Below are 12573 nucleotides of genomic sequence, written 5' to 3'. Positions count from 1 at the left end.
CGTTTGGCCCTTTCTGGTGATTGGCTCTGATGTGTCTGAACAAATTTGTAGCACTGAAGTCAAGTGTCCACCAAGTTGATATAATTTTTATTAATAAGCAAGGTGATTGACCAATTTAGCTGTTTTGTCACTCAGTCCTTGTAGGAGCTGAGGACTGTGGCAAATCTATTCTTTGACACTTGGTGGCTACAGTTGCATGTTGTGTGGTTGCAATCTTTAAAGCTAGTATCAATACGCCTATCCTGCTAAAACTGACACTTTACAAAAAGATGCAGCCATTGCACTCAATGATTCTGGTACAGAACCGCCAATCATTAGTTACTGGACATCTTGGGGGATCAGTAGACATTAAGGAGTGTGCTTTTGCTGAGAAATTTTATGTATATATGTGAGTTAAACAGCAGGCTCATAAATCTTCACCAGTCAAGTATCTTTAGCATTGAAACTAGAAGCATGCTGACAGATTGAAAGGTTACTCAGTTATAATGTGTGTTACCTGAGCATGACTGCATTGTAATGACACAGTCATAAACACTGTTTAAGGCACACCTAGCAGCATCTTGGCTGTATGAAAGCATAAACAGGCTCTGTAAGTGGATGTGAGCCCTAAAACATATCAGAGTTCAAGCTCCAAAAACAAAACTGGTCTATTCATTGTCCTGTTTCTGGACTACAAACTGAGAATTCCTGCGGAAGTCCCTCCCTACACAGGCTGCTGTTGTACCTCGATGATGTAACCACTTTCCAAATATAGCGTGTTGCTGATGGCTACGCTGCCTTCTCATTGGCCGAGGCCGCTGTCAGTCGCGTGACGTCATCGCGATCGTGTTATTATTGTAAACAGCCCGCCTGCTCTCCACCGACGCTCTGTGCCGAGCCGACTACTCCATCCAGTTCTTTGTTCATGCAGTAAAAACACCGACGCGACAAAGCGGAGTGATCGTCCGCCCAAACTGCGGACCGAACCTCGAAGCAAAGTTAGACACAGCACCTAGAAATGATGACACCATATCTGTGGAATAAAATGATCGCACTGCTGCTCTGTTGTGGACATGTTTGTTGATCACAGGGATCTTCATGCAACCGGCGACTGCTCAAGGCTGCTGCATGAATAACAATAATAAACTGGGAGCCTGTGTTGAAGTCCTGTCAATGCAAACACATTTACGTTCACTCGAATAGTGATTGTTCACATCCACCTCATACAAACTGGTTTCTTGTTCACAATAGATTAGGACTAAACCTACAGCCCCAGTCTTTTAGGTTGACAGAAGAATAGTTAAAGCCTCGTTGTCAATGGCCCCTAAATGTCAAATTGTCAAAAAAGAGTACAAACTTGTCAAATTGACAACAACATGCACATCGACATCTCCCACTGTGATTATGATATATAGGCCTATAACTTATATTCTACCTCGTCAATTCGACAGCATTACCTTAAAGGGGCTTTACTTTGTGCTCAGTGTCGCAGAGAATCGACCAAAACGACTTTATTTTTCCAGTGACTGACACCGTACGGCAAACTCAAGTAGTCGAGAGGTCACACACCAAAAGTTGAAATTACTCCACTGAATGTTTAATGGCACTTACTCGATCGCCTGGATGCGTTTCGGAGTGATCGACTGCATCTCCCTCGCTGCCAGCCGGCCACTGGTGACACCCTCACCTCGACATTTCCATCCAAGGCAAGTTGACAACAAGCTTCCATTCTCCGACTAAGTGCAGTTTCAGCAAAGCTTCAAGGAAGTTGTTTCTTTTGTTCCAGTATTTTTGGTTGCGTCAATGTTGCGAAAAGGGGGAGGCGGAGCGGTGGATACAGAGAGCGACCGAGAGAGAGAAAGAAGAAGAAAAAAAACATCTGAGCGCACCATAGCCTAGTTCGCACGCCTGGCCATTAACGCACAGAGAACCCCTCATCTAAATCCGCGATAAAGTCGTCTCATCAGCTCAGCTCACGTGTCTGGGACGACCAGCATCCCTTCAAAGTGAAATACACTAGCACAGCACACGGTGCCCGGGTCCGATAGGCTATCCAAGATCAGGCTACTACACATCGGTGCGCCCCGTGCGCGCGTAGAGGAGCGGGGACATTTGCATAGCCCGGCTCGGTAACTTGGATTTCTATACAGAACTACAGATTCCGAACCGCAGACACGCTTCCTCTCTTGCTTTCAATGGCGCTCACAGGCTTTCACTCTGTTACTTCACCGAGCTGGAGTCTTCAAAACGAGAACGCATGCAGCCTATACGCCTCTCCACTTCAACCTCTGCTAGTTCCCGGACAGTAACAGGGCGGTAACGACACGCTCAGTAACGCGTTACTGCCGCTTCCCCAGCAGGGAGTAGGCCTATAGAGACTTCAGATTTCCTTCCACTCAAAAAAACTCTTGCTCTCACATGAATTCACCTTTCCCTCAGCCTGAGTGCCGGACTGAAGTTGAGTAATTATCCCATCTACCCATTCCTTCTCTCGACAGGTTACTCGCTCTCTGTCACAGATTATATGAGGCAGAAAAGTTCACTTTCTGAGAGCGGAAGCAGGTTTTTATCAAACACAAAGATGGAGAGACAATTTGGACACAACTTACAGGACAGGTAATTTGATTTCCTGCTTTCTAACGACAAAAACGAGGACCACAGAGCAATGCAACAAGTATAGTGTAACAAAAGAGGCTTTTTCCCTCATCTTGTAAAAATTGAGACACGAACAGACCCTTTAATATAACGAGCCCGTCGCTGTTCTTGGAACCGAGGGGAGGGGGAGCTGAGGCGGCTTACTATGCAGAAATAGGATCATGTAGGTTCATCGGATAAAAAGGTGAGCTCCCTGTTTCCCCGCCGCTGTTACAGCAGCGTTGCGTCAGGAAGTTGTTGGTGTCAGTGAAGTCACCATCAAGACGCCCTTCTTCTTCTCTCCATCCAGCCTGACGGCTAGCAGCGTATACGCTTAACAGAGCCCGCTCAGATCAGTCCTATATCAAATGAAAAGCAGCCAGTGCCTTCAGCTCCTAAATGTCCTTGAAAATATTTTGACCTGACAGCGCGAGAGGCTGTGACAAAAATGTTTGGTGCGATGGAAATAAAAGGCTGCACATTTCATTGACAAGGATGCCAATTTCAAAGGTTGTAGACGAATAAGGGAAGAGAAAAATCCACATATGATGTGTGTGGCAGCTTAATCACAACAAATGAACTGTGAGCGTTTACAGCTCATAACAAAGATTCCTTGTGCATGCAGGCCTGCAGTTTCAGGCCTACTGTAGGCTGCATCCTGGCTTTACAAACTCCTTTCAAGCTATGTTAAATTTACTGACTTAAAAAAAACAAGGCCTGTGAAGGATTTTTTGCATTAGGAACTCCACAATAAGCCAACAACCTCGAAGTCTGAGAGTGTATAATAAGTGTGGCATATACAGACAAGCATTATAAAACAGAATATGCGTAAAAGGGCGATGTACAAGCCTGAGAAGTTCTGATTTGTCACCGTGTAAGAGACTTTTGTAGAGTTCTGGAAGCATATAGGAGTTTGATTTTAATAAATATCCTGTTTGAGGCATAGAAATATTAAGCTACCTTTGCAGAGTCTGCACTTTTGCCCACCAACTGTGCACTCACTTTTTTTTTTTTTTTTTTTTTTAAAGTGTACGAAGGGGAGGATTAAAGCAGCCGTCAACGCTGCATGAGCCTGTATGTTTGATAGGACAAGACCAGAAGAATGCTGCTTGTTATCATAAGCAGACAAAAGGTTACTCTTTCCCCAGTAGCCTACTGAGGAGCCAGTCCACTGACACGGTCCTTACTGTCCAACCAGCGCTGCGCCACCACGTCTTAAATGACCAGGTGAGCTTATTTTTTTTAACACCAACTTTAAAACGTTGAGAAAAAAGCTTTGATTTATGCTGGTTTCACACTTTGTCCCCACAACAGCAGGTGCACAGCAGCCACTGTACGGCTGTGTGCCACAGGTCATCTGTTATAAGGAGTGGGATACAAACGTCTTCACTGTTTGTGCTGTAAAGGGATAAAACAATAAATCAAAACATACGATGAAAAATAAAATGGTTTTTGGACTTCACGAGTGTTGACAGAGCTCATTTGCACTCTGATGAGAATTGTATTCGAAAATTGCATTGAAATATATGCAGCTTCATGTGCATGAGGACATTTAAATACTGAAGTTACTGGATGAAGTAGTGAAATTGTGTCCGGTTTGACTAAATTACAGGAAAAACATGGTGTGAGTCTTTTTCTCTTTGGGGAAAACAAAACCTTTTACTGAAAATGGGGCTTGATTATAGCCAGTTAAATAGTCACCATTCGATTTCGCTAAACTCTGGTAAAACTGCAAATATTTAATTGTCATGAGCAGATTTTTAACATCTTCTATTTGTTGAGTTCGACAGGACTTTTTTTTAAACAAAAAAAAAAACGAAATGAGGTTAAAACTTGAGGCTTTGAGAGCTGAAAAAAACAGAATGAAGCTCTAAATACGCACATAATACAATTTCCTTATTACTGACACGTATTGACTGATAACACACCTTCAGTTGTGTGTACTGTTGTGTGTGTAAATGACAGTGACCAACTGACAGGGCTGAAGAAAAGGAACTGTTAAGATGCCTAACTGCGTGTGAGCGTGTTTTTTGGGAGTGTCAGCCTCACAGTTATGCAGCAGTATTTGAATATTTGCCCGATGTGTGGGCTGATGCACAGTCAGAATGCAAAGAAGAAACAGTAGTAAAATCATCTGATGGGCTGCGGTTCCCCTTAAAGGTCATCGATGAAGAACAAGACTGCGACGAGAGTCGTCTAAAATAGTCGTGGAGAGGTTTTATAATTTCCACTTTAAAATATGTCAATCAACCAGGTCCTTTTTTTTTTTTTACCTTAAAACAAACTCACATATTGTTTCAGAGAGTTTATGTAGGTTCCCCGTCTTTCCTTTGTTCTGGTTTAACACCTAAATGCTGACTTTTTTGAAAAATTAAGAGCGATGCGCATAAAGGACATCGTTAAACTTTCTCTAGTTGACCAGCGCTGACCTCTCCCTTCTCACGGGGCTTTCAAGCCAAAGTTATGACATATCATATTGCAACCAATAGTTAATACCCTTTCATGCAAATTATGTGAATTGAAGTTTGAATTTGAAAGGATTAATAAAAGAGACAACTCAGATGTCAAATGTTTTACGCACAGTTTGGAGAGTCTTACAAAAAAGAGGAAAAGCAACCGAAGATAAAGCTACAAGATTTAGATCGTCCCTCCTCTGCGCTTTGTCACAGCCGATTACAAAATGTTCCTCTTTTAACTTTTTAATCGATTATGTATCAGAAACATTTTCAAAACGCAAACATGACCCAAGAGCGTAAAAAGGAGAGCGTTTGCGTAAATGTTTAACTAAGATATTTAGAATATGAGAAGCAACTGAAAGGTCATATTGAGTGGGAGGAATCTATATTACTCAAAACGAGAAACTCAGCAACTGTCTCTCTCTCTCTCTCTCTGTGTGTGTGTGTGTGTGTGTGTGTGTGTGTGTGTGTGTGTGTGTCTCTAGCCGCACATGACATACTGGTAACAAATCATCTCCCCTGTCAGACTGTAAAGAGGTTTTTAGGTTATTAGTATGGTACCCGGTGGAAATGTCATGAGTAAAAACATTTCTCTTAAACAATCTGCTATTGAACACGTGTTCAATATTAGCCTGGGCTCAAATGTAGTCAGCAGCTGAGTCAAAGTAAACCTGCATCTGGTGGCTTCAGTCACTGTGAATTCCTTCTAAACTAAATTAGACATCTACAGTAAGATCTTGACAGTTGCACAGGACAGTCTCACTTTTCACTCATGCTATATAGACTGAAAATGCACTGCCAGCATGCAAACATAATCACTGTCACTCTGACAATGGCATCCTTGTCAACTGGGGACGCCATCCAAGATCAATGATGTTCACTCAATTAACCTGATGGATAAAATGTCAGAGGGGTTATGGATGTGAGAGCGTAAAGCTTTACTCTGAGTGAATATGTTTACGTCCTGGACTGTCTGTCTACAGGCCCAGAGGAGACAGTGGGTGAGGCCTGTCCCTACTAAAGCACCCTGTGTCCAGAGCAGAACTAGGTCAACAGAGACCGCTGGTTGGTGAGTTGGAACGATGCTGCTCTCTCACACACAGGAAAGAAAAGGAGAAAAAAAAAAAGCAGGAGAAGAAAATCCTTGCCTTCGATTGAGGGATAATTGGAGACTGTTTGACCTATTTGTCCCCTTAAATAAACCGTTGGCCATTTAGTGGGGAGTGGGTTGAGAGCATGTTGAGCCCTTCCCTGGACCCCTCCAATTATACTTTTTAATGGCAAGTTGCCTGCCTAGGTTCAAAGGTCTCTTTATTCTTTTTTCCATCTTTGTCTCTGTCACAACATACACTCGGAGATATTCAGTGTGCAAAAGCACTCAGTCAATTACAGTGTTTGCCACAATATAAAGCTGTAGGGTGTATTTAACGGCACAGCTTCAGTAAAGATAGTATGACAAACTGGACTGAATTAGTATTTTTCTGAAGTGTTTTGCTGAACAAGGAAAGTGCATTACATGAAGAAAAGAACAGGACAGTCATGAACACAAACAGTGACATGACAGGCCATAAAACAAGACTTTAAGATACTTTATGGTGAAAGAGAAGTGATTTGAAAGCGGTCACTCTCCTGAGGCTTTGCAGAATCTGCACTCTTACAGTAAGGGCACCGCTTTTAAAGTTTGTCTTAAAACAATACTCATGTACCCATATGCCCATTGAAGCCGTTATTAGTCACCACATTATTCCTTTCCCTTCCCTGAGGCTTGGATGTCACTGTACCTTAAAAGCACCAGTAAAATATTAATAGCAAAGCTTACATGCAACCTATGTAGAGCTGCGAAAACAAAGCTCAGTTCTCCTGATGACGATGTACAGTATGATTCAGAAATGTATAACTGCAACACAGACCGAGCTTTAATCCAAGCACAGATGAAGTGTTAAGAATCAATTACTGTAACATACATTGCAAAATTACCAACATCTGTCTCTTATCTTTTGTATGGTCTATGGTTATGTAATGAAGATAGCATAACCTGAAACAAGCTAACAGGAAGTCACACACTGCAGGTCGACACTCAATGCAAACTATTGCAAGCACAAAAGGTGGCCTATATTCACAGTGCTTATGGGCTGGTGTCCAGAGACAACAAGTGTTCCCATGATAAGTTCCTTCTCCTACTCTGCTCAGCCTGTCAGCACAATGGGAATCAACAGGTAACTTAGAGGCCTTAGCCAAACCTGAAAACCTGAATACAATGGCTAATTGCAACGGTATATATGTTCCCTTTCTGTTGACCTACAAAGGCTCAGCATTATATGGACACATGCAAAAACTAACTTACCTAAACCGGATAAAACAAGGAGACTGCTTTAAATTGAATCCTGTTTCATTTTTTATTCTCATTTGAGAGCTGGACACAGGTGCCATTGGCGTGTGTGTGTGTGTGTGTGTGTGTGTATAAGAGTGATAAAGGCGCAGAGAGAGAACACACGGAAGTGACCAAACATATCAACTGTTGGAGGGCTTCAGCTGGTGCCTCATGAGTGAGGCCTATGACTAAGATCGGAAGAGAGTAGGAGTGTGCCTGTGCCAATGTTGCCATACCGATACTGCAGCGAAAAGACAGAAGGTAAGAAACAGTGGATGGTGATTGGACTGGGTACAGATACGCCAAATAAGACCAAAAATAGGCAGAGTGTGGGGAGCGGTAGGTAGTGAAATTCCCCGTGATTTAAGTAAACATTTACATTTTGATGACCTCTTTGACCCCACAATCAGAATGTTGTTCTCACAGCACGTACAGTATGTGAGTAAATGCAGGTCTGTGGTTGTGAATGATCAATTTATTGTGTTAATCATGTCTGCCTGACATGTGCTGTGCTTTTTAAAGTCAAGGATGGGACAGCATGCAAGCAGACATTTCAACAAAACACTACACGAACAGAAGGAACTTAAAGGGGAAATAATCACTAAAATGGTCTGCTTCCTCTTTTCTGTTTAAAGTGTATCTTTCTTGCTAACTTTGCTGAACACGAGTAACTGCACTGAAGCCAGCGTTTTAAGTTATAAGGAGCGAATCTGATGAGGCTCTGAAGAAGTGCAGGGCCACTAAATCTGATGGCTGTGAGTAATAACCCTGCCAAGAATAGATGCTGGTCAGGGCAAAAAGAACATTTGTCTGCTTCTTCTTTTCTGGTTATTTTGTTTGATTATCCCTGACCAAATTTTTCCTCCATTTTGTGGACTCACACCCTCACATCACGACGAGCCCTCCCTCATTCCCTTCCTATCGCTCATCCCTGCTCCTCTCTGTCCCACACTACATGCCTCTCTATTTATACAGTTGAGTCAGTTTGCCACTGACAGCAGTGAGCGATAAGGAAGATTGAATCATCATGCATTAGAAACACCAGCTTTCATATATCAATTCACTGTCTTAAAAGCAAACAGAGTGTTACTGGCAGTTAATCAAAGTGTTAAAAAGATATGACCCTGCTACAAAGAAAAGTGGTCATAATCATAACCATGCTATCAAATAAATAGAGCAAAGTAAGCTTTTTACAGAGAACACATCAGTGTCTGCCAAGTGGAATGTCCTCAGCATCGGCAGTGGCTCCAGAGAAGGAGAGGTGTATCACTCCAGCAGGATGCTGGTCCATAGGTGTCTGGTTTCAGATGGCAGGCATGCTGGGAGCACAGTGTGGAGCACAGCACAGCCAAGTGGACAACAATGGAAACACGCAGAGACACAGGTGTCCCTACTAATTGTGTGATAGTGTGTTTATTTGTGAGACTGTGTCTATGTGTCCACGTGTAAATATGTTGTCGTGCATATAGCATGTGCTCATATGCTACATGTACAGTATACTACTGCAGCACATGCACTTGTACACTTGTATGCGTGTGCTGGCTGGCAGATATTGTAGCTGTGTGTATGATGTGTTTATATGTGAGTGTGTATTCGCTGACTGGTATTGATTCACTTGCACTCTAGTTGCACTTTAGCTGCACTCATGCATACTTCCCTCAGGACGGTAACACCTGCAAATGGAAATAAAGCAAGTATTCCTAAAAGAGAGACGCATGGCTCTGCGAAGATTGAACAAGGAGACGCAGTCATGTAGAAAACAAAGAGCTGAAATTCAGATCAGTCATTGTCTCTCTCACAGTGTCTATTCCTTTTTCTTTCTCTTTATTTACAAGTCTCACTCTCTGTGTCTCCTATTTGCTCTCTCCCTTTAACTCACTGGAGGATGCTAACCCATCAGGTCCCTTGGCTCCCCTCCATTGGATGATGTCATTTTAGATGACATCACCATGCAGTGTATGTGTGTTTGTGCTATGTGTGTGTGAGCGTGTGTGTGCCCCCCCCTCCTCCTGCAGCCCTCCCTCCGCTTCTTTCCTCGGAGGGAAGGTGCTGTTTGACACACACCCGCTATACCCAGACCATCGGCCAAACTGCCATGCTAGCACAAGTGCTCACACAGACCAGAGCAAGGAGAATGAGGGCGATAGACACGGACTGCCAGGAAGGCAGAAACACACACACACGCACGCACACGCACGCACGCATAAGAAGGAGGTGAGGTATTCTTTAGAGCAGTAGTGGTGTGATGTGAGGGCAGACAAAGAAGAGTGGAGGTGTGGGGAGGGCTTGGAGAGGGGATGGGCTCTGAGGGGCAAGTTAGTTTAATTACACAATATTGCTGCTACCATAACACCACAAAGCCTCAGCATACACTGTCATTAAGATAAAAACTGGTACATGGAGGAATGCCATAGATTGTCTGAATCATTTTATTATTTAAAGTCTGTTGTTAAAATCATTATATTTAAGACTTCACGGTCTGGTGTAAAAATTCCGATAAATTAATGATCTTAAGAAATAATTTGACATTTTGAAAAATACGCTTATTCACTTGACTGTTGAGAGTTTCATGTGACTATCAATATATCTGTACTGGTTACCTTAGTTTACCACAAAGACAGTAAACAGGGTTAAACAGTAGCTTGGCTCTGTCTTAATTGGTAACAAAATCTGTCTACCAGCACCTCTAAAACTCAGATTAACATATTGTATCTTGTTTGTTAAATCCAGACAAAACTGACGCATAAAAAGGAGAGGTTGTGGTTTTAAGGGCGTTGTGTGCTGAACTGTATCTTGGAGTCACTGCGCCCAGCCAAGAAATACTCCTGCACATAACGCCCTGTAAAACCCCTTTTGTTTTGTTCATTTTGCTTTCTATATGGATTATATTAATGTGATAGAAAGTGTTAATTAGTGAGGTTTAGAGATGCTGTTAGGCTAATTTTGTTACCATTGGACAGAGCCAGGCTAGCTATTTTCCCCTGTTTCCATGCTAAAATAAGCTAACCTGCTACTGGCTGTAACTCCATATTTATACTAAAGGCCATGTTTCAGCAGGAATGTAGACTACCCCTCTAAGTCCTCTTCCTAAATGACAAAATGTGTTTGTCCACGCCCTGTAGAATGACATGTAGAAGTGTCTTCTGTCCTGATGCTCCTACCAGCAGGACAACAGCATTTCTCTGTACCTAAAACCATTACAAATGCACTGTTGAGAAATAAATCAGTTTTACAATGTGACAATGCTATGGTTAAGGTTTGGTTAGGTTTAGGGAAAGGACATAGTTTATGTTAAAATTACTACCTTGTTAAGGTTGGGGGATTTTTGTCATGATGGTTACAATAATAAAGGCGGTTAGGGCTGTGGAATGATCTTGGTCATACTTTAAAACAAGAAACGACGGCAGCTATCGATTTGAAAAAGGAATCAAATAGTGGTCTCCCTTGTTAAAGTCTGATGTTTTGTTGACCCATTCACCCACCCTGACCTCCACCCTGCACAAACTCTGTCACTGTATGATAATGGCACCTTACTTCCTCTTTTGCTCCTATCATAACTCCTACGTCCGCTTGAAGGCTTTGTCATTTGAACATAAAAATATGTTGTGGTGTGCACTGGCTGAACTGACTGATACCATCATTCTTTTTGGTAGTACTGACTCAAACCACCTGCAAGCATCTCTAAAACTCACAAATTAACACTTCATATTTCTTTAAATAGAACCTACTACAAACCGTTTTACAATATAAGGCATCACCAGGCAGCAGTTCCCCTATCTGAGCTCAGCCTGCACACTAACATCTACTTTAGGTAGGAGAGGATGTTGTTATAATGATTCAATTTCTTAATTACAATTACTAGGTGAGTACTGGTGTCAAGCTATACTCTCAAATTTTTACCATGACTAATTTAGTACAAAGATCTTCTCACTCACGTCTTTCATACAAGTCTCAATGCAGCAGAGGCACTCCCACACTGAAACACGCCTGGGCTTTATTGAGCACAGTTGGCACGGTCTGAACCAATGATGTCATCCTGGTGAATGGGCCAGCAATATGGGGATCAGCAAGTTTCTGAAATGAGAAACGCTGGGGACAGACATCATGTGTAGTAGCAGATATTGGAGTCATTATGGCAGAAAGGTAAGGCTGCAGCATTTTGGTGCGTGTGTGTGTGTGTGTGTGTGTGTGTGTGTTTTTTTCTATCGAGGGGACAATGGTGAGCCTTGGAGACTATGTGCCCACAAAAGCTGGTCTCAAATTACATGTTGCAAGTCTGAAAATATTGAGGCATGGTTGGAGGTTTTCATGTGGTGGTGCTGAAGAGTTTTGATAAGTGGTTTTAGACTCTGCCAGTGAAATCTGTTGTTTTCAGTTTGGGATTGTAACCTAGCATGACACAGATTATAACCATCAGTTTGAGGCCATAACAGACTCATTTTTAGAGGTGTGTGTGTGCTGAGATGGAGGATGTCATTATCATTTCTATAACTAGATTGTGAGGTCCGGGGCTTTGGTCATGGCGTTCACCCGTCTGTCCCATGAGTACAGGCCAAGGCCCCCGTCACCTCCACCTGCTCCAGCCTCCAGAGGGGACCAGGGCTAAATTTAGACCGACAAAGAAGCTCGTCTGTTGAAACGAAGCGGGATAGAGGTCCTCCAGATTGTTGGAAAACTGGGGCCATCATCTTTGTGCCAAGCATAGAGGGATAGTATTTACTGCAAAAAATATTCCCTTTCAAGACCTTAAGCGTGCCATTTTAACAATTTCTAAATATTTATGCAACACTGTGAATTGAATTTTTAGCTAGCAGCATTCCTCTAGAGATGGCAATGTGGGTCTGCCTGTCTCTTCGGTCCAGACTGAAATATTTCAACTAATTTTAGATGAACATTCATGGTCCCCAGAGGATGCACCTCAATAACTCTGGTGATCCTCCTGACCTTTCTTCATGTGAACATGTCTGCATGATGATGTTAGCACAGCTGCAGACTGTTTGTTTGTTATAACATGGTCTAATTACTAAAACAAGGCAACTGAGATGCTTAGTAGTTTATCTGAAATTAGAGGTGTTTATTTAATTGAATTTCAACATTTCTGCAACAAGAGTTCTTGTGATGACTGTTTATTTT

Source organism: Seriola aureovittata, chromosome 11 (assembly GCF_021018895.1).
Source record: "Seriola aureovittata isolate HTS-2021-v1 ecotype China chromosome 11, ASM2101889v1, whole genome shotgun sequence".
Classification (NCBI taxonomy): Eukaryota; Metazoa; Chordata; class Actinopteri; order Carangiformes; family Carangidae; genus Seriola; species Seriola aureovittata.
Note: the sequence above shows the minus strand (reverse complement) of the source record.